At 41.7% G+C, this 21736-nt stretch overlaps 1 protein-coding gene across 4 annotated transcripts in view; it reads right to left on the minus strand.

Annotated features, from left to right (window-relative positions):
- CPNE3 (copine 3) overlaps positions 1-21736 on the minus strand; it is a 68055-nt gene that overhangs the window by 44926 nt on the left and 1393 nt on the right. Inside the window, exon 2 of one of the 4 annotated variants that reach the window (XM_077810050.1) lies at positions 11419-12290. The exons of 1 other annotated variant lie outside the window; for it this stretch is intronic. The gene's annotated coding sequence lies outside the window, so the exon portion shown is untranslated. Of the gene's footprint in view, positions 1-1134; positions 1275-11418; positions 12291-21736 lie in introns of those variants that run through there. 2 more of the 4 variants (XM_077810053.1, XM_077810054.1) reach the window with 2 other exon arrangements.

The raw sequence follows: 21736 nt of genomic DNA on the forward strand, positions 1-21736 counted from the left end.
CATATTGAATTTTAATCCTAGCTTCCAAAGCACTAGCAACCCCTCCCATGTTGATATCGTCTACAAACTTTAAGTGTATTCTCTATGCCATTATCTAAATCATTGATGAAGATATTGAACATCTGTGTATGATTCCTGTTTGTCTAGTATGAACCAGAGGCCCACTGGTGCCAGTGGCAAAGGGCTTGTTACTCTGTCAGCCAAGTCCTAACATGCCTGACAAACTCACTATGCTTAACACATTATTTTCATAGTGTCTATCCCTAAAGTGTCCTGTAAGATCTTAAATGAAAGCCTGGATCATGCTGGTCATTAATATTATGAAATGTATGTACTGATGCTATTTAAAAAGCTATGCTTTTATAGTTTGTATCAAGTTGTTGCTCCCCAGGGGAGGTTTATTTTTAAGATGTATGGTCCACAACACAGGCAAAGAAGCATGTGCCATTTTGTTCACACACTTGAGGTCATAAAAAACACTACCCTCCCACAAGTAATGCATTTTTCTTCCACATGCGCAGAGCTCACTACCAGGCACTAGTTTGGAGACAAACCCACTGCCCAAATCCAATAGTTTCTCCTCCAAATACAATGGGCTGGAAACAGGAGGACAGAGGTCTGGTGCCTCGGTTCATGCCATTGCCACCAGTATCTGCAGATTGCATAGAGGCAATACTCTGTGGCTGCACAACAGGGTGCAGAAGTCAGCGATGCAGGTGAAGGAGAGCATGAGTTCATACAGGCACATGCAGATATAGAGAACTGATACCACCTTGTTCCAATGTACCTGATACTTAGTGATTCTTCTTAGCGTGCATCAGGTGGCACATAACCAGGACTCATCATCAAATTTGGTCCACTGGTTGGATCATTAGCTTCCCCTGCTCAAGCCAGGTACTGACGGGGAGTACCTGCATTACTTGGTGGGGGGTAGTGTTTCTTATGACCACAAGTGTGTGAACAAAATGGCACATGCTTCTTTGCCTGTGTTATGGACCACACATCTTAAAAATAAATGCTTCTGTACTTTTCACCTTCCCCAAGTCATCCAATCCAAGACATGTTAGAAACCGATGGTGTCACTGGAAAGTGAGGGCTGAGTAAGGTGGAATTGTAGCCATGACCAAGACTTACTTTCTTGCTCTGATCAGGAGTCATTTGGTTGAAATTCTGTCATGATCTCTCGACACGGAGTTCCAGCAAGGGAACCTGGAGCACTTGAGATGGAAGTTGATGCATTTCTATGACGTAGGTGGCACCCTATCTTGCATATTTTGTGTGGCCATATAGCAAGAAGTATTCATTTGAAGGTGGAGAGGCAGCTCCCAATTTCCTTCCCTCTGGGCACTGCTGAACATGTACTACCACCACAACCTGAAGTTCACACTACCTTCACCTTTGCTAGTTGCAGAGGTGAGATTTTGAAATCTTTGTGAAGTACAAACTGACGAGAGCTTACCATAAGAATGTGCCTGATATGCTTTAACAACATCCCCTTTAATCTCTTGATCATGCATTGCTATTAAGTCCAAGAGTTGTGGATGAAATACATACCACAATACTTGAAATGTCATTTTGTGGACCAGCATCGCTCTGACGTATGACTTGCCATTCATAACATGCTCCAAAACCTCAACTTTCAATCCAGGCACCTGCTAGCTTTGGAGCCTGTGCGTGCTGGTCTAAGTTTCTGGAAGATATGGAGGCTGCCTAATTATGGAATACGTCACTCTCTGTACTCTGGTATGTTCCATTTTCCTACCACCAGTTTACAGTAGAGAGCTTCAACAATAATTAGAATCACATACTACTACCCAAACACTGACATGTTTGCATCTCCATACAACAGTATTGAGGGTGCCTAGCTTATGGGAAGAGGCTAGAATAATTGGCAAGTATCCAATGGTAGTTATTCCTGGTTCTGTTGTCATGTGCACTGGCTGAAATGTGTCCATCCACACTTTGCATTCTCCTCATTTTGATGTTTAAAGATAAAGGCCATATTAGCTCTTTCCTGCACTGCAGCTTTGCAGTTTTCTTCAGATTCAGAGTACCACTCCTAGCAAACACAGTCTGTTAATATTGTCTTAGCTTCACCATTTCTTATATTGGCTGCTATGATCACATCAATTGCATCAGGAACACTAAGTGCGCTGTTTGAGGGCTTTGATCATTCAAGATCAGATTAGGGGCTGGGCCCTCTTTGCCAAGCAGCAACCTGGATTGCATGGATTTTTTTTTTTTTGCCATCCAGAGAAGCATAATTTATGTCAACATTGTCAGCTGTATATCAAACAAGTTTCCTGGGAACCAGGTTGCGAAGACCAGTAGCAACATTCTCAGCACCTAGCTTGTAGGGTTTTCTATGCTAGGGCTGTCTCCATCTTCAGGATTGCTTCTTAACTAATAGAGTGGCCAGCCTGATGAATAAGATTAACAAATTGTCTTGACCTTGTTGCAAGACAAATATGGTTCTGTGTCCATTTCTTTCCACCATATGCAACATCTTGAGCTATACTATGCACCTTGAATTTCACTGTTTCTTGTTTCTCAAAAGTGTCTTCATCAGAATAGCCCTCAAGAGATTGGCCTTCATACAGCAGGTGCAGGAACATGTACAGGCCATGTGGAATGTGAGGAGCTGCATCATTCCCACTGACACTGAAAACTTTCTGACCAAGGTGTGACAAAGTATCTCCCCAAATTTTCAATGCAACATGCACCAGTGACAGAAATATGTCCTCCTGGGGATGGTAAATGGGAGTGGCTATCATCTTAAAAAGAATACATCATTTGTGAGATGGATAGATTATTTACACTTGGCTGGAACGAAGAGTGGTTGTCTCTCAGCAGGAGACCATTCAGGCAATGAAATGAACAGAAATAAATCCCCAATATTAGCTTGGAGTTTTTGCTTGAATGAAGATCTACAACTGATGTAAGAGGGTACAGTTTCAATGTCAGTTTCCTTTGCAAGATTGCAATAACAATGCCAAACATCAGATAGCTCCAAAACATGGCCGTGACTGATGGTACACTGAAGCTTATTTTGAAACCAAAGCACGGCTGTGTCAGTAATTTTAGTGCAGTCGCTCTTTTTCCATCATAGAAAGACCTCATAAATAGGATGTAACTAGGTAGGTGGGACTTGCCTTCAGCAGCCGAGATCATTTACTCCAACTTAATGGACATTCATTTTGTGGTCAAATACAACTAGTTTCATTATCACTACATTCGAGATGAGTGCATGAACAGGTGAGTCTGTTTAAGAGTGTACTTCTTGACAAAAATATGCAGCATCTCAAGTCTGTAGGTGTCACAGAACTGGACTGTCTTGTATTATGGACACTGGTCTCTTCACTGAAATCATTACAGCTTGCCACACATGATATCAGTTGCAAAAGCTCTTGCTTTCCATATCCTCTGAATTTTGCCTTTGTCTATGTATCAGGCATAGCAATGTCTATGCCACACTACTGATACTGTCTGTTCTGAAAGAAAGATGAACTGAATTCTGCCAATGGCCTCTGAATTTTGTACCTTTCAAACAATTTCTAATGACTGTTGCCTGCCTTGTTTTATGTAATCCTTGTTCACCTGCTTCACGCACATCTTCTTTATTTGATTCTTGGCAAATAATGCAGAAATTGCAGGAAACTGGGTGGATCTATCGATACTTACTACTGGTTCCACGGTTTACCTACAACTAACCAATGAGTATCAAACCACCACCTCTTCTAAACTATTGTTGCTCTAACTAAAAAAAATTACTATCCTATGTTAATTCTGCTCTGACTACAAAGCATTATGTACTATAAAACACAGTAAACATGCAAGAATGATTTCACATATTACAGGAAATATAACTTGTGTTATGATTAACTTATTCCTAACATTAGGATATCTGTATGCTATACAGAGTGGACTATTAGGGTGCTAGAGGTATTAACGCCATGGTATACGTCTTCTCATTTCTGTTCTGAATAGACTGAAAAGGAATTATGGTAAACAGTTTGAATTGATTTGCTGACAAGTCCATACACACACTGTTGATATAACATACATTTCTGGTGAAATTTTGGCAGCCACATTTATTTGCAAATGTGAGGTCTAAATGTCAAAATTCAGCTTGGTAACAGCCATTTTTTAAATCAGCAGGTTCAAGTTATGTTAGAAAAAGCTGTTACCAACTTTTAATAAAAAATACCTCTTGATGCCTTAGAGACTATTGATTCTAAGATTTCCATCTAGTCTATTATTGCAGTTGAAGAGTGCCAGAGTAACAGCTGTGGATACTGTCAATGTGTCTTTACAGAGTGGAAAAGATGCTAGCCAATTTGTGCCCTTTCTGTGGAGAGAGGACTTCAGAGATTTCTGTCACCTTTTCATTGCACTAAATCCACTTTTCCCCCCAAAAAAGCATTAATGGAGAGAAAATAAAAAAAAAGATTAGTGATTCAAAACAAAAACAAAATTTGAGTTGCCTACCCTGATGGTTCCCATTAAAATCCCATTAACACTGGCTAAGGCTTGTGAACATTTCTGGAAACTTTAAAAGAATTTCCAAGAACTGTCTTGAGATAAAATTATTACATATCACCTACATGTCTATGAGCCCTGTAAGTGAATGGTCAGTGAGCAAAATTATTGTACACTGGTGTAGTGAAATATTTATTTATACACCTATAACGCTCAAATACAGTAGGGTCTATATAAGAAGGAGACAATGACTTCCCAGATAAAAACACAAGCATACAACTGAAAGACTTCTAGGCTCCTGAAATGACAACTGTTTAGCCAGGCTGGGAGGCTAGAGATCAGCTGAGTTAACAGTGAAAAGGTGACTGGATTACTGAGAAGGGGGATGAGTCACCAGATTTCTTTTGGCCCAATTCTTCAACTTGTTTAGTCACTCCGGACCCTATCCCTACCCTCCAGCGTATCTACCTCTCCCCCCAGCTTAATGTCATACACGAACTTGCTGAGGGTGCAATCTGTCCCATCGGGCAGATCATTAATAAAGATGTGGAACAAAACCAGCCCCAGGACCGACCCCATTCGTTTGGTCCCATTCGTTTTTTCAATGCTTGTAATTTAACTCTGTCATTTTTGCGTATTTCTCTTTTTAAGGTCTCATTCAGCTCCTTCCAAATTTCAACAGTGTCAGCAATAAAACAGCTATTTCCCTGCATGTTGTTCAAGGCTACAGAAATAGGCTTCAGGGTACCCAGCATGTGTTCAGCATTTTTCTTAAGCCCAATATTGAGAACTTTGGCTGTGACAGTGCCATCTATTTTTTCACGATTTTGTTCACAGACAGTCATCAGATTAGGCCAGTTTGATATAGTGCTTAGAACAGTCCACTACGGGGTTCCATCACACGTCTTGCAGGAGGGTTAGCTTGGTTCCTCCTGTTTTTTTTCAGAGCAGCTACTGCAAAGTGGTTGTTTGGGAAGTATTTTGCAATTTCAACAACATTAGCCTTTATTTCTGGAACACTGAAGTATTTGGCTAGGAGGTGCAGCAAATGAGCACTGCAGCCGTATGTTATTAGCTTGGGACTCTCTTCAAAATTTCTTCTCATCTTGGATACATTTGCAGCAATGTCTGTGACCAAACTGCATACTAGACATTTGAATTTTTTCCCTACAGTTTGTTATAGCTTTTACTGCTACTTCTTGTAAGTATTCTGCTGTGTGTGCGCATTTCCTGATGCATCAATTGTTTCTGTAAGGAAGACATTCCCTTCTTCTGTTGTCACACAAGCACATACAACAGGATCATTGTGGACACTGCTCCACCAATCAAGACTCAGGTTAACAATTTCACCCTCTAGATCTTTTGCACACTGCTCAATTTCTCTTTCATACACTTTATCCAGCAATTTGCCTGCGATATCTGCTCTGTTGTGTGGACTGTGTCCTGGTCTTAATGACTAAACCATATTAATGAAGTGTGGGTTCTCAATCATATGGAAAGGAGAGTTTGTTGCATAAACAAACCTGGCAATTATTTTTTTGTAATCTGCTAGTTCTTATCACAAGCTTATCTATGGCTGTTTCCGGATGATGGAGATTTTTCTTTCCCTTTTTGCTAGAGGTGATATACTGTGGCTATGTGACATACATGATGTGACTGAAACACTATCATTGGCAGATAACTCAGAAACTATAGAAAATGATGATGATCTTGAAGGTGGATAGTCTTCAAAATCCTGTATGTTGAAGATGGATTCTCCTAAAAAAAAAAAAGTCAATGCAGTTATTTAATTATTATTACCATACTGCTCATTTAGTATTACTCATTGCATTCACTGATGATCAGTACTACTTTAAAGGTGAAATTGTAAAAAGGAAGATCTGCCTATTTCAGCTATTTATTTTTTAATCACAACTACATCTAAAATGCTAGTACCATAGAATAACAACTATATTTTTTGCTCAACCATGAGAATTCAAGAATAGTCCAGAAGTAAGACAAGCAGTCCTTAAGAAAGAAGTATGAAATAAAAAAGTTTACTAACCTGAAGATGCAAAGCAGGCTCTTCCTGAGAATGAGCACTTCTCATGTGTTGTTTCATTCGGGCGACCAGGCCTTGCATTTCTTTTTTGCACTGTTTGCATTTTGCACACATGCCAGTCTTACCCACAAGTAGAGGAACTTCATTAAAATATTCCCAAACTGGGTCTCTTTTATTGCAAGCTGCCATTATAGGTTTTCCCTTCTAGTGAGAGAATGGTATGCTAGATCTCAAATCAATGAAGGCTACTCTCAGAAAGACCTCAGGACTTCTGGAATATGCTGCTCCAACAGTTTAACTTCTGTTTCTACTGCCTGTCCTTCCCATCTCCAGACTTCTTCTCCTTGTCCAAATCTATTCTGCCCCCAACAATCTTCTATTCAGTGAACTTTTTGAAACTTTACACTTTTAGAGACAGGTAAGGGATTGACTCTGGGTACACAAATTTGCAGAGGGACAATAGGGTTGCGGTCTGTTGTTATTTTTCACCTCTATACATTATTTAATAACATTTTTGCTGTTATCTCTGGAAACACAAATCCACAGTTTGAGAACTGCAAAACTAAGCATCTCTGATGATATCTGAGCACCGAGTCCCACTGCGTAGATAGAAAGATTAACCTAAATAATCTATACAGAAGCCCCTGGAGCCCCATAATACTGGGTCCCTAATCTATGACTACTGGAACTCATTAACAAAACTTTTCTTAAAGATTACATGAATATATTGTCTCATACTGTAGAATTAGAATTTGTAATCCCTATTCCATGATGATATCTTTGCGCTATAATGTACCTTTAGATCAGATTTTGTTTGTAAAATGCTTTTTGAGGAAAAAAGCAGATTTAATTTTTTAAAAAAAAAATCTTTGATTTTTATCCACCCTGCTATAAAATAAGCCCTAACCCTTTACATATATACTAATCTGAAAAAGGTTCCAAAAATAAGAGCTCTGAAGAAAGCCATGTGCACACTGCATTAGTTACTGCATTATTTTGAGCACACTACAGACTTGGGTTTTGGCAACAGTGAATTTACACAGGAGTTATGAGCTTTAATTTCTAGGACTTCCAAGAAAGACGGTTTAGAATTGCACAATGTAACAACAACAGGAAACACCCTTTAGTTCATTTGCATGTACCTGTACATCCCAATAGTTCATATCTAAACTTCTGAGTATTCTTTGTCTGTTAGAAGATCTGTGCAGTAGAGACCTGTACTACTGCTGACTGAACCAGTGGGATTGCACTGGTGTAAGTAATAGCAGTGCCCAAACTATTTTAAACTATTTTTTTATTTTATTTTTTCTCCAGGGCATAAAGAGAGGTTCCTTAAACAGATCTGATATTGTCTAACAAATACAAATGGACAACCAAGAACAACATACCAAGGCAGTTATCCATGCACTACTCCTGGGGGAATTCTGCACCACTGCGCATGCACAGAATTTATGTCCCCTGCAGATTTCTTTGCTTCCTTGCAGAAAAAGGACTTTCTGACAGGGAAGCCATAAGAGCGGTCATGCAAGCATCCCCAGCAGCATATTTTGGGTCCCAAGGCAGCCGTCAGAGAAGTAAATCATTGTGTGGCAGGAAGCGGGACTAGGGAAGACCTGTCTGGTGGCTCCTACCCTGCTCCGGGCTCAGCTGCTAGTCCCGGCTGGGCTGGGCAGGATGGGACTACTTCTTCCTGAGCACAGCATCCAGGGCCATGTCAGACCCACTCCCATATTTCTCCCCCCACTGTAAGATGCTCTGCAAGCTCTCCCCACCCCTTGTGTTTCAAGCACCCATCGCTCCACAGCTGTAGTGGGAGGGATTCCTGTACAGGGAGCTGCTCCCCCATCCACCCAACCCCTGTACATTCAGACCCCTTCATACCCAGACCCTCCCACTGAGTCTCACCCACCCCCCCGCATCCAGAACACCCCCCCGACAAGCCCCACTCCCCTTGGACCACCCCGACAAGCCACCTGCACCCGGATCCCCTAGCAAGCCCTAACCAACTTCACATAGATCCCCACCCCACTGAGCCCCACTCCCCAGCATCTGGAACCCCACACTGAATCCCCCACACCCTCCTGCCAAGCTCTATCCCCCCACACCAAGACCCCCCCCGGGCTGAGCGCCAACCACCTTCACCTGGACCCGCACCCAGATTACCCCACACAGAACCCTCTCAACCCACACCTGGATCTCCCCATATTAAGCCCCTCTACACTTGGATACTGCATTCCTGAGCCTGCCTGCCCACACCTAGTGCACCTGGCACAGAGGGACAGGGCAATGGGGTGTTTCTGAGGCAGCCCTGGTCCATGCGTGGTATCAGGGTTGGGTGCAGCTTCACCACTGAGTCCATGTCCTGTGGGGGGAGCTGCACAGTGATCTCCCACTTCTGTACAACCAATGGCCTGTGCTCCCCAATGCCATGCTGGAGTCTCCACATTTATTTAACAAATTTAAAATTCTGCAAATGATAAAATACTGTGTGCAGAATTTTAATTTTTTGGCACATAATGCCCTCAGAAATCATGTACCTTAAGTCACTTTCTTACGTAAAGATCATTGCATTCCTGTAGTTCAAACATTTACTTAAAATACTGGTGGCATAACCTGTATAATAGGTCAGACTATTAATTAGTTATAAATAGATTTATACAAAAGAAGCTGCCCTCAATTATTTTGCCAAGTAGCGTTTACTGAGAAACAGTAATACTACAGATAGTTTCTTGCCTGCGGCTTTTACTATCAGTTTGACTTTCTGGGTTTGTCTACAAATGGCTTTACCAGGTCCTGTGATTTACTACACCTCATTAGTCTTCCTAAGCTTTTCTACTGAAACATGGGTAAGGCCAATATACCTACTACATTACAACACTTTTAAAGTTAGCTATTTTGCTTAGGGCTGAATACTAAGAAACAGCAATCTCCTGAATTACAGGGCAGTATAGTAAAGTTTATACAACAAATAACCTCTAAACTCATCAAGATGTACAATGAAAATGAACCTGTTAAACAGTATTCAGATAAGCAAAAATATGTTTATCAGAATAAGATCTACAGTTTACCAGAATACCTTTTAGCGTCAATTACTTTAGAAAAAGATTTCAGTTAAGCAACTTGACGAATGCCCTAGCCATGCCTTTTTTTTTAATTTGTATAACATTTTTACTCTAACTTCTACAAACAGTCAGTAGCTGGCTGTGTGATTAATGCGAAGTGGAAGAAAGGAGGATATTTTCTAGTTAGAACTTGCTTCTATCTGCCAGGCAGGAATGAAATATAAGTGATCACATGTTCTAGTCTAATACTTCACACACCCCTTTTCAGTTTATAGCATGGCATGACCAAATCTCACTCTACAAACTCCAATTCTTAAAAGTCAGTTCTCTGGGGACTGATTTCAGAGGTCTGCCTATGTGCTTCTCAGTGAAAAATCAAAATTTAAAAAAAGAAAGAAACCAAAATCAATCATAAATTATTTGTATACATCTACCAAACCAAAGTTCCCAAATTCAACTCCAGGACCTTTTAGTTAAAAAGAATGAACAGTTTAACACAGGAAGAATTCACTTGTATTATGCCCCATGACAGCAGCACTGTAATGATTTATGAGATACTCAAAATCAAAGTCCTATTTTCAATTACTCAACTTTCTGGGGAAAAAAAATTACTTTGAGCTAAAAGTCTCCATGCTTATTTTCAAACCAAAGGAATATTTTTGGAATGTTTTGGTAAAGCTTATGGCAGTCATTTCTGGGTAAAGGCTTTCTCTGACTGAAGTAAGAAAGCCAATACTATTTGCACTTAGATGACTCAACAAGTTTGGAGCTTAACATTCTATGTTGTCAGAAGAATATGAGATTAGTTGAGCTTTAGTTCAATGAATAGAATATACTGGATTTGTTCAGTAAGCAATGTAGTTGTAGATGTGTTGGCCCGAGGATATTAGACAGACAAGGTGGGTGACGTAATATCATTTATTGGACCAACTTCTGCCGGTGAGAGAGAAAAGCTTTTCAGCCACATACAGCACTTCTTCAGGTCTGGAAAAGGAACTTTGGGCATCACAGCTCAATGCAAGATGGAACAGATTGTTTAGCATAAGTAGTTAACAAATATTCTAAAGGGACCATTCAAGGAAGAGTGGCCCATGTCCGCAGCCATAGGACAAAAACGGGGGTTAGTGGTTTACAGATTGCTGTAATAAGCCATAAATCCAGTGTCTCTATTGAGTCCATGATTTTTAGTGTCTAGCAGAGTTAGGAATTCAAGCTCCCAGTCTCCTCTTTTGAAAGAGTTGTGCAGTTTTCCTTTGAGGATGAAGACTGATAGGTCAGATATAGAGTGATTATTAGTGAAAAGTGTTTGCCCATACGGGACAGGGTGTTTGTGTCTTATGATATTCCTGTGAGTTCATTTGAGAGCACAGAGATGGTCTCATTTCACCCACATAGCAGTTGTTAAGGCACTTGCTGCACTGAATGAGGTACACCACTGTAACGAGGATTCCTAGGGGGCCACACTGGAGTTACTCAATTAAGGTGAACTGCAAAGAATGGGGCAGACAATCCATTCCAATACTTAGAATTATCAAACCAGCACAAAACAGCTTCTTTAATACCTTACTAGTTACCCAGAAGCCAACAACACAGTTCCCTTAAAGCAACCCAGTCTTAGGCTCCACCCAGACACCCAAGTCAAATATGATGAGGATTACTGAAAAATCTTATTCATCATATAAAAAAGTTCTACCAATCCCCAAGGATCAGACACATTACCACCCAGGTTAATGAATATTTCAGATCTTACCCAAATACACATTTACAGCCAGTTCTTATTAAATAAACTAAAACGTATTTAAAAAAAAGTATTGGTTAAAAGATCAATATACATACAGACATGAGTACAGTTCTGAGATCAGATTCATAGCAGAGATGGTGAGCTTTGTAGTTGCAAACAGTTTTCAGAATTAGTCCATAGGTTGTAGTCCAATGTTCATATTCAGGGTGATCCAGATTAGGACTGGAGATCTCAGCCTTATGATTTACACGTCCTCTGCATGAAGCATCAAGCAGATCTGAGATAAAAAGGATCAGGACCCAAGGGGTTTTTATACAATTCCAGCCCTTCTCTTGACAGGTTGGAGTCCTTAGGCAAACAACAGGCAATCATGGAGACTGAAGTAGACCTATTTCCTAAACATTACCGATAGTTAGCTACACAGATTAACACAAAGCAATTGCCCGTTTTTCCACCATTCGCAGGTGAATTGCTATACATTTTAAAGAGAGATGAATACTGTGATATCACTATGTTTACAGTTCATTTAAATGTTAATATTTCCTTTTGAGCTCTGACTTAACAGAAAACAGCATAGACGGACTGTTTGATTACACTGTCAACCTCTAACAGTATATACGTAAACACACAAAACTGCAAACATTATCTACCAAAACATCTCTAAGGGCTGAATATGGGTCAATTAGCTAGCAAGCTGTCTAACCCTTTCTGGTCATAAGTCACACTTTGTATAAGATTTGTTGCAATTATATAACAGTGGTAGCAACAATGACTTGCATGGTCATACTCTAATCAGATAAGGTCACAACCACATGCTGTGATAGGCATGCGTAAGGTCCACTGATCTTGAAAGGTATGTTGTGGGTGAGTGTTGATCAACGTAGCAGTAAATATACATCTGCAGGTTTTGCATCTGTTGTTCTGTTTGCATCTGGTCTGGTGCCATGTTGAATTGGTGTGTCTTGGTCTGTAGGGACATTTGCCTCTAATGACACCACCACTCACAATTACCACATCTCCACTGGCAATCTGACTGAACACCACATAGAGGACGAAACCAGACTCAATTACATTGATTGCTTCAGGAAAAAAAAAAATTGACTGTGAAATCCTTAAACATCACAGCCATTATAATCTCTCCATCAGCAAGAGGCCAGCCATAAAGTCCCTGAAATCTAACCACCAGATATCAAACCAGCAGACTGTGGTGATGCCAGAGTAGTCCTCAACAGCGACAACTACGTTAACAGGCCCAACTGACAACTCTGTAATACCACCTACTATAAAGAACTCAAAGACAGTCCCATACCACAATTTACCCAGGAAATTAAGGATATCATCAAATCCTTCCCAAAACACCACCTAGAGAAACTCTACAAACTCATCCCCCATGAGCCCACCACATAGACCTCCTACATGCTTCTCATGATACACAAACAAGGGAACCCAGGCAGACACATCATATCTGGCCATTTCACCGATGGAAAATGATATGCACAAACTTTTCCTCAAATAGAGGTTCCCCAACACTTCAATCTAAACACATACTGGTTTAGTTAAAACAAGTTGCAAAAAGATAGATTTTAAGTGACTACAAGTAAAGTCAGAATTGGTTACAAATAAAAATATGAAAACTAACACCTAACTTAGCAAGTTAAATGGATTCAAAGCAAAGGCTTTATCTCACCATATGCTTACAGCAGTCTGTACTGGATGAAAAGCCTCCCTGCCAGGACCCCTCCCCCAGTTCAATGATGCTTCCTTTGATTTTCAAGCACTACAGGGGCAGTGAGTAAAGATGAGGGTAGAGAGTTGATTTGAAGGCCATTATTTCTTGTTCTTATACCCGTCTACCCTCTTGGAGGATTATCTCCAGCTGAGGTTCAGGCAACAGCCAGTCTATTTACACGGAAACTCCCAGCTGTTCCATTGTCAACATGTAAAGTTCTTGCTCACACCCACCTTCCTGCCAAAGAACAGCTGCTTACCTAGGTGACAGTCCATTATAGTTCATCTGATTATGCTGATATCTGACAGGAGCACCAGTGTTTTTGTCTCTGAAAAACTGGTCTTTGCCTGGTTTTCTTAAACTTGGAGCATATTATAGCAGTGTTATACAGTAGAATCTTATAACTTTACATACAATGCTGACACACATATTTTACCAGGACAATAACATTCAGTAGATTATGAGTTTTCAAATGATACCTCACAAAGCATACTTTGCACAATATTTATCATCTTGTAAAAATGCTGAACATGGGGTACAGTCCATCACAATCATATTTTTGAGTGTGGATCTATTGTATGAGCTCCATTTTTTTGAAACTCAAGAGAAATTGCCAACAGTTAGAATGCCACAAGGCTAACAGCTTTTTGACATGGACAGTAAACATTAGAATGGAGTCAAGAAGCATCCTAAAACTCCCTGCCCCTCCCTGGACAATAGAAAGGCACGTGGAAAATGAAGGGATTGCAAATTCAAAGAACTACTTGGCTAAAGAAAGGTTGAACAGACAGGAGGACAAAGTAATCTAGAATGAATTTGGGAACAGACTCTGAGAAATACCACTTTGGGGTACATGTGAAGGAGTGTAGTATGATGTCAGGCAGAGGGGCATCCAAAAGGTAAGTTAGGACTGCAAAGGGAAACAGCTGAAAGAAGAGGGATCTGACAATGACAAAATGGAGTACTTGTGGCACCTTAGAGACTAATCAATTTATTTGAGCATAAGCTTTCATGAGCTACACCTCACTTATGCTCAAATACATTGGTTAGTCTCTAAGGCGCCACAAGTACTCCTTTTCTTTTTGCGAATACAGACTAACATGGCTGTTACTCTGAAAAATGACAAAATGGCTGGTCAAAAGAGACAGAGAAGAAAATGCTTTTTAGAAATGTAAATAGATACCTTTTATATTCATGGTGACTAGAAATTCATTGCAACTAAAAATAAGGCAAATTTATTTACACAACTTCTTCCAATTTCCGACTAGATATGTTAGCTATACAGTTTCTCTTATCTCCTCAACTAAAAATCCAGTTATATATCAAAACTGTCATAAAAAACCTGGAACTAACAAAATGTGTGCCAAACCTAAACTACTCATATTACATTTTTCTTGTATCATCGCTGATATTTGTTTAAGATTTTGGGAGCAAGGATCATCTTCATTCATAAAGCACCAAGAGCTGGTGTCACTATATAAATTACTAAGCCAAGACACCTGATTGCTGTGCATAGTCTCTCATACCAATTGGTGACAATTTGTTTACGAAAGTAATTTTAAAAACAAAGTATTTACAATCAATTACTTATATGCTTATTTAAGCAATTATATAGCTCAATTTACGTGTATTCAGATTCTTAATTTTTCATTTTGTTAAAAATGTTGAATGATATTTCTTATTTAATAAGAGTTATAATAGATACATTTTTACTTGTGATTTGAGTCAAACTGCTTGGATGGAAAATCAAATTCAGTTAAAAAGGGGCAAAAACAGCATGCATAAACTTTTAAAAATTAAAACACAACTACCTTAAATGTTCTGGAAACACAAGAAAAAAAGTTTATCAAAAGCTCATCAAAACATGTTTTCCGTTTAAAACTAACTGATTTCTTAAACAAGAAAAGTATTATCTGCAGTTGGTGAACTGAACTGTCGTTTCTGGGCAGTATCTTTCAAGATTTCAGAACTTCTAAACCTGATCCTCTCAAACTTGATTTTTATTCATAGGAAAGCTTGTTTTCCTTTTCCAGTCTGCTTTTTCTAATTCCCAATTTAAGTCTGAACTACCCATTGAACTGAGCTAGTTTAATAAACTCAACTGAAAAAAAATTCCATCTGTACCTGAAGTAGAGGCTACTGCTGCCAAAAGCTAATATAGCATTTCAACAAATTCTGGTTCCAGGTGACCATCATCAGGTCAGAGATTTAAGTTTCTTTAAAGGATGGCAGCAAACATATACTAAATACTTTGAGTTTAATTTAAATGTTTTCATTAGATTATAAACAGGGCTTAAATTCTCAGAGTACTTCCTAGAATACCCTCCCTGCCCCTGCAACATCCTATAAAAACTCTGGAGGGGTTGAAAATATGTACCAGAGCTCTGCTCTGGACAGCTCCAACAAATTTAAGCTCTGATTATAAGTGCAAGTCTTAACATAGGTTGTCAATTTCAAATACGTTTATTTTTAAAAATAAACTGCATTTAATTTAAATTTAAAAACTCTGAATTTTAATTTTTCTAAATCACTGATTTTCATTCACCCTGTACACACAAATACTTGGCTAGTTACCATGGCAGCTAGCCACACATCACCCTTGCCATCAGTGTAGTATGCCACATGCTGTCTTCCTGGAAAAAGGTGATAACTACGGCTCCGTGTCTGTCACGGAAGTTGTGAATTCCATGACTTTCTGCGATCTCCATGACTAACACAGCAGTCAGTGTTGCTGACCCCAGGGTCGTCCAAGCAGCTGGCCTTGGCGCCAGATACTCAGGTGGCCCTAGGGACAGCTACACCGGCCACTGCTAGAGCAGCTCTGTAGCCAGCCGCTTGGACAGTCTCACAGCCAGCCACACTGGCCACAGCTCTGGTGGCCCCGGGGACAGCCCGAGGAGCTGCCAACGCGGCTGTCCCCGGGGCTTACGCGCCTCCCCCACCCCCGGCAGAGACCAGAGCGGCAGTGGCCTCCTGGGGCTCTCCATACAGCAGACCCCTTGCTTTCCCCTGCAACACCCTTCCTCCCCCTCGCCCCCCACAAGATTCTATCATGAGTATTTTTAGTAAAGTAATGGACAGGTCATGGGGCCATAATTTTTTGTTTTTTGCCCGTGACCCATCCATGACTTTTATGAAAAATACTCATGGATTAAATCATAGCCTTAGTCATAATGCTTATCTTACTATATAGACAGACCCACCAGCCTGCAAGTGACCTGTGCCCCACGCCTCCGTGACTCTCCAAGATTTATGAGCATCCTCAAATGCATTGCTTCAAGCACTACTAATGCCACTCTTCATAGGAGCAGCTGGCCAATTCACCCAGAATTACTGATAAACACAGTTAGGCAGCACGTGAATGCACACATCCAGTTGCTGCAAGATTCTGTTGTATGAAAATGGTTTACCTGGGGGAAGATTAATTGGGGATTCGAGGATAGTTGAATTTCTTTCATAATTACTCTACAATCCAAGATTTTTGGGATCCGTAAACAGTGTAACATGAAGTGATATGTATACCAAGGCTGCAATAAGACCATGCCATATGCTACATTACTTCTGCAAGTCTGTTGCTTACCTATGATTACATTTCAACCTAGACAGCTACACACTGAGTATTTTTCTACTCAGCTGAAACAGAGCACATCAAAACCAGCGTGAGCTTATGTAATTTTACCTTTTAAAAAAAACCTGAATCGAAACAAAGTTCAGGCAATTTCAACAGTAATCCTAGAAAGATTACATTTTCATTCTCTAAAAACTTGTCACTTTTAGCAATTTTTGTTCTGAACAGTAAGATAAGAACATGATGTTCTGTTTTACTGAAATATCCATTAGATGACAATGTATTGAGCCAGTGTCAGATTCAGCCCGTCAGACTGAGTTTACTGGAAGTCTAAAAACTCAACTTGTTTCAAATAGATCTAGCCAAATATTTGGACACCACCCCCTAAATAGTCACCTACTGACAAATGAAGTGAGCTGTAGCTCACGAAAGCTTATACTCAAATAAATTTGTTAGTCTCTAAGTCCTCTTTTTCTTTCTACTGACAAAATGTAGCTAGTGCCTGTCCTCAGAGAAATCAGCAAAAAGAAAAGGAGTACTTGTGGCACCTTAGAGACTAACCAATTTATTTGAGCATGAGCTTTCGTGAGCTACAGCTCACTTCATCGGATGCATACCGTGGAAACTGCAGAAGACATTATATACACACAGAGACCATGAAACAATACCTCCTCCCACCCCACTGTCCTGCTGGTAATAGCTTATCTAAAGTGATCATCAAGTTGGGCCATTTCCAGCACAAATCCAGGTTTTCTCACCCTCCACTCCCCCACACACACACAAACTCACTCTCCTGCTGGTAATAGCCCATTCAAAGTGACAACTCTCTTCACAATGTGTATGATAATCAAGGTGGGCCATTTCCCATGATTATCATGCACATTGTAGGGAGAGTGGTCACTTTGGATAAGCTATTACCAGCAGGAGAGTGAGTTTGTGTGTGTGGTTTTTGGAGGGGGGTGAGGGAGTGAGAGAACCTGGATTTGTGCAGGAAATGGCCCACCTTGATTATCATACACATTGTGAAGAGAGTTGTCACTTTGGATGGGCTATTACCAGCAGGAGAGTGAGTTTGTGTGGGGGGGGGCGGGCGGAGGGTGAGAAAACCTGGATTTGTGCTGGAAATGGCCCAACTTGATGATCACTTTAGATAAGCTATTACCAGCAGGACAGTGGGGTGGGAGGAGGTATTGTTTCATGGTCTCTGTGTGTATATAATGTCTTCTGCAGTTTCCACGGTATGCATCCGATGAAGGGCACCAATGATACTGCCAAGAATGACCTTGAGCGGATCACTGCGGACTACGTGGCTCTGGGAAGAAGGATAAAGGAGTTTGAGGCACAAGTGGTGTTCTCGTCCATCCTCCCCGTGGAAGGAAAAGGCCTGGGTAGGGACCGTCGAATCGTGGAAGTCAACGAATGGCTACGCAGGTGGTGTCGGAGAGAAGGCTTTGGATTCTTTGACCATGGGATGGTGTTCCATGAAGGAGAGACGGGCTCCATCTTACGAAGAGAGGGAAGAGCATCTTTGCCAGCAGGCTGGCTAACCTAGTGAGGAGGGCTTTAAACTAGGTTCACCGGGGGAAGGAGACCAAAGCCCTGAGGTAAGTGGGAAAGAGGGATACCGGGAGGAAGCACAGGCAGAAATGTCTGTGAGGGGAGGGCTCCTGCCTCATACTGGGAATGAGGGGCGATCAACAGGTTATCTCAAGTGCTTATATACGAATGCACAAAGCCTTGGAAACAAGCAGGGAGAACTGGAGGTCCTGGTGATGTCAAGGAATTATGACATGATTGGAATCACAGAGACTTGGTGGGATAACTCACATGACTGGAGTACTGTCATGGATGGTTATAAACTGTTCAGGAAGGACAGGCAGGGCAGAAAAGGTGGGGGAGTAGCACTGTATGTAAGGGAGCAGTATGACTGCTCAGAGCTCCGGTACGAAACTGTAGAAAAACCTGAGTGTCTCTGGATTAAGTTTAGAAGTGTGTGCAACAAGAGTGATGTAGTGGTGGGAGTCTGCTATAGACCACCGGACCAGGGGGATGAGGTAGATGAGGCTTTCTTCCGGCAGCTCACGGAAGCTACTAGATCGCATGCCCTGATTCTCATGGGTGACTTTAATTTTCCTGATATCTGCTGGGAAAGCAATACTGCGGTGCATAGACAATCCAGGAAGTTTTTGGAAAGCGTAGGGGACAATTTCCTGGTGCAAGTGCTAGAGGAGCCAACTAGGGGGGGCGCTTTTCTTGACCTGCTGCTCACAAACCGGGTAGAATTAGTGGGGGAAGCAAAAGTGGATGGGAATCTGGGAGGCAGTGACCATGAGTTGGTTGAGTTCAGGATCCTGACGCAGGGAAGAAAGGTAAGCAGCAGGATACGGACCCTGGACTTCAGGAAAGCAGACTTCGACTCCCTCAGGGAACGGATGGCCAGGATCCCCTGGGGGACTAACTTGAAGGGGAAAGGAGTCCAGGAGAGCCGGCTGTATTTCAAGGAATCCCTGTTGAGGTTACAGGGACAAACCATCCCAATGAGTCGAAAGAATAGTAAATATGGCAGGCGACCAGCTTGGCTTAACGGTGAAATCCTAGCGGATCTTAAACATAAAAAAGAAGCTTACAAGAAGTGGAAGGTTGGACATATGACCAGGGAAGAGTATAAAAATATTGCTCGGGCATGTAGGAATGAAATCAGGAGGGCCAAATCGCATCTGGAGCTGCAGCTAGCGAGAGATGTCAAGAGTAACAAGAAGGGTTTCTTCAGGTATGTTGGCAACAAGAAGAAAGCCAAGGAAAGTGTGGGCCCCTTACTGAATGAGGGAGGCAACCTAGTGACAGAGGATGTGGAAAAAGCTAACGTACTCAATGCTTTTTTTGCCTCTGTTTTCACTAACAAGGTCAGCTCCCAGACTGCTACGCTGGGCATCACAAAATGGGGAAGAGATGGCCAGCCCTCTGTGGAGATAGAGGTGGTTAGGGACTATTTGGAAAAGCTGGACGTGCACAAGTCCATGGGGCCGGACGAGTTGCATCCGAGAGTGCTGAAGGAATTGGCGGCTGTGATTGCAGAGCCATTGGCCATTATCTTTGAAAACTCGTGGCGAACCGGGGAAGTCCCGGATGACTGGAAAAAGGCTAATGTAGTGCCAATCTTTAAAAAAGGGAAGAAGGAGGATCCTGGGAACTACAGGCCAGTCAGCCTCACCTCAGTCCCTGGAAAAATCATGGAGCAGGTCCTCAAAGAATCAATCTTGAAGTACTTGCATGAGAGGAAAGTGATCAGGAACAGCCAGCATGGATTCACCAAGGGAAGGTCATGCCTGACTAATCTAATCGCCTTTTATCATGAGATTACTGGTTCTGTGGATGAAGGGAAAGCAGTGGATGTATTGTTTCTTGACTTTAGCAAAGCTTTTGACACGGTCTCCCACAGTATTCTTGTCAGCAAGTTAAAGAAGTATGGGCTGGATGAATGCACTATAGGGTGGGTAGAAAGCTGGCTAGATTGTCGGGCTCAACGGGTAGTGATCAATGGCTCCATGTCTAGTTGGCAGCCGGTGTCAAGTGGAGTGCCCCAGGGGTCAGTCCTGGGGCCGGTTTTGTTCAATATCTTCATAAATGATCTGGAGGATGGTGTGGATTGCACTCTCAGCAAATTTGCGGACGATACTAAACTGGGAGGAGTGGTAGATACGCTGGAGGGGAGGGATAGGATACAGAAGGACCTAGACAAATTGGAGGATTGGGCCAAAAGAAATCTGATGAGGTTCAATAAGGATAAGTGCAGGGTCCTGCACTTAGGACGGAAGAATCCAATGCACCGCTACAGACTAGGGACCGAATGGCTAGGCAGCAGTTCTGCGGAAAAGGACCTAGGGGTGACAGTGGACGAGAAGCTGGATATGAGTCAGCAGTGTGCCCTTGTTGCCAAGAAGGCCAATGGCATTTTGGGATGTATAAGTAGGGGCATAGCGAGCAGATCGAGGGACGTGATCGTCCCCCTCTATTCGACATTGGTGAGGCCTCATCTGGAGTACTGTGTCCAGTTTTGGGCCCCACACTACAAGAAGGATGTGGATAAATTGGAGAGAGTCCAGCGAAGGGCAACAAAAATGATTAGGGGTCTAGAACACATGACTTATGAGGAGAGGCTGAGGGAGCTGGGATTGTTTAGTCTGCAGAAGAAAAGAATGAGGGGGGATTTGATAGCTGCTTTCAACTACCTGAAAGGGGGTTCCAAAGAGGATGGCTCTAGACTGTTCTCAATGGTAGCAGATGACAGAACGAGGAGCAATGGCCTCAAGTTGCAGTGGGGGAGGTTTAGATTGGATATTAGGAAAAACTTTTTCACTAAGAGGGTGGTGAAACACTGGAATGCGTTGCCTAGGGAGGTGGTGGAATCTCCTTCCTTGGAAGTTTTTAAGGTCAGGCTTGACAAAGCCCTGGCTGGGATGATTTAACTGGGAATTGGTCCTGCTTCGAGCAGGGGGTTGGACTAGATGACCTTCAGGGGTCCCTTCCAACCCTGATATTCTATGATTCTATGATAAGTGAGCTGTAGCTCATGAAAGCTCATGCTCAAACAAATTGGTTAGTCTCTAAGGTGCCACAAGTACTCCTTTTCTTTTTGCGAATGCAGACTAACACAGCTGTTACTCTGAAACCTGTCAGAGAAATCTGGGAAGTCCCATGCATCCTGACACATGCCCTTAAAATGCTTAATCCAACAGCATCAGAAGCTACTGAGAGCCAAAGATATGGGTTTTTAAAACATTTTTGTGCCAAGCTAAGTCCGAATCAATTTTGAGAAGTCAATGGAGGCTCTGAAAATCTTGACCATAACTGTCTATGCAGCTGGTACAAATCATGGATTCAGAATTGAAGCTTGAAGAGCAAGCTTCAACATGAGTTTTGGCCATGTTTTAGGAATTTTGGCATCTAGATTTTTCCAGATCCTTGTTACTGACTACATTTGATGAGTTTAGACAGTATGATTTTGAAGTCCAAGGACTTCAAAAATTGGTTGGCATTACAAATATCCAGCTTTTTCCTACACCCTCTGTTGGAAACCTAAAGACTGACAAAATGTGTGAACAGAGTTCTGCCTTCA

Source organism: Eretmochelys imbricata, chromosome 2 (genome assembly GCF_965152235.1).
Source record: "Eretmochelys imbricata isolate rEreImb1 chromosome 2, rEreImb1.hap1, whole genome shotgun sequence".
In the NCBI taxonomy this organism is placed as follows: Eukaryota; Metazoa; Chordata; order Testudines; family Cheloniidae; genus Eretmochelys; species Eretmochelys imbricata.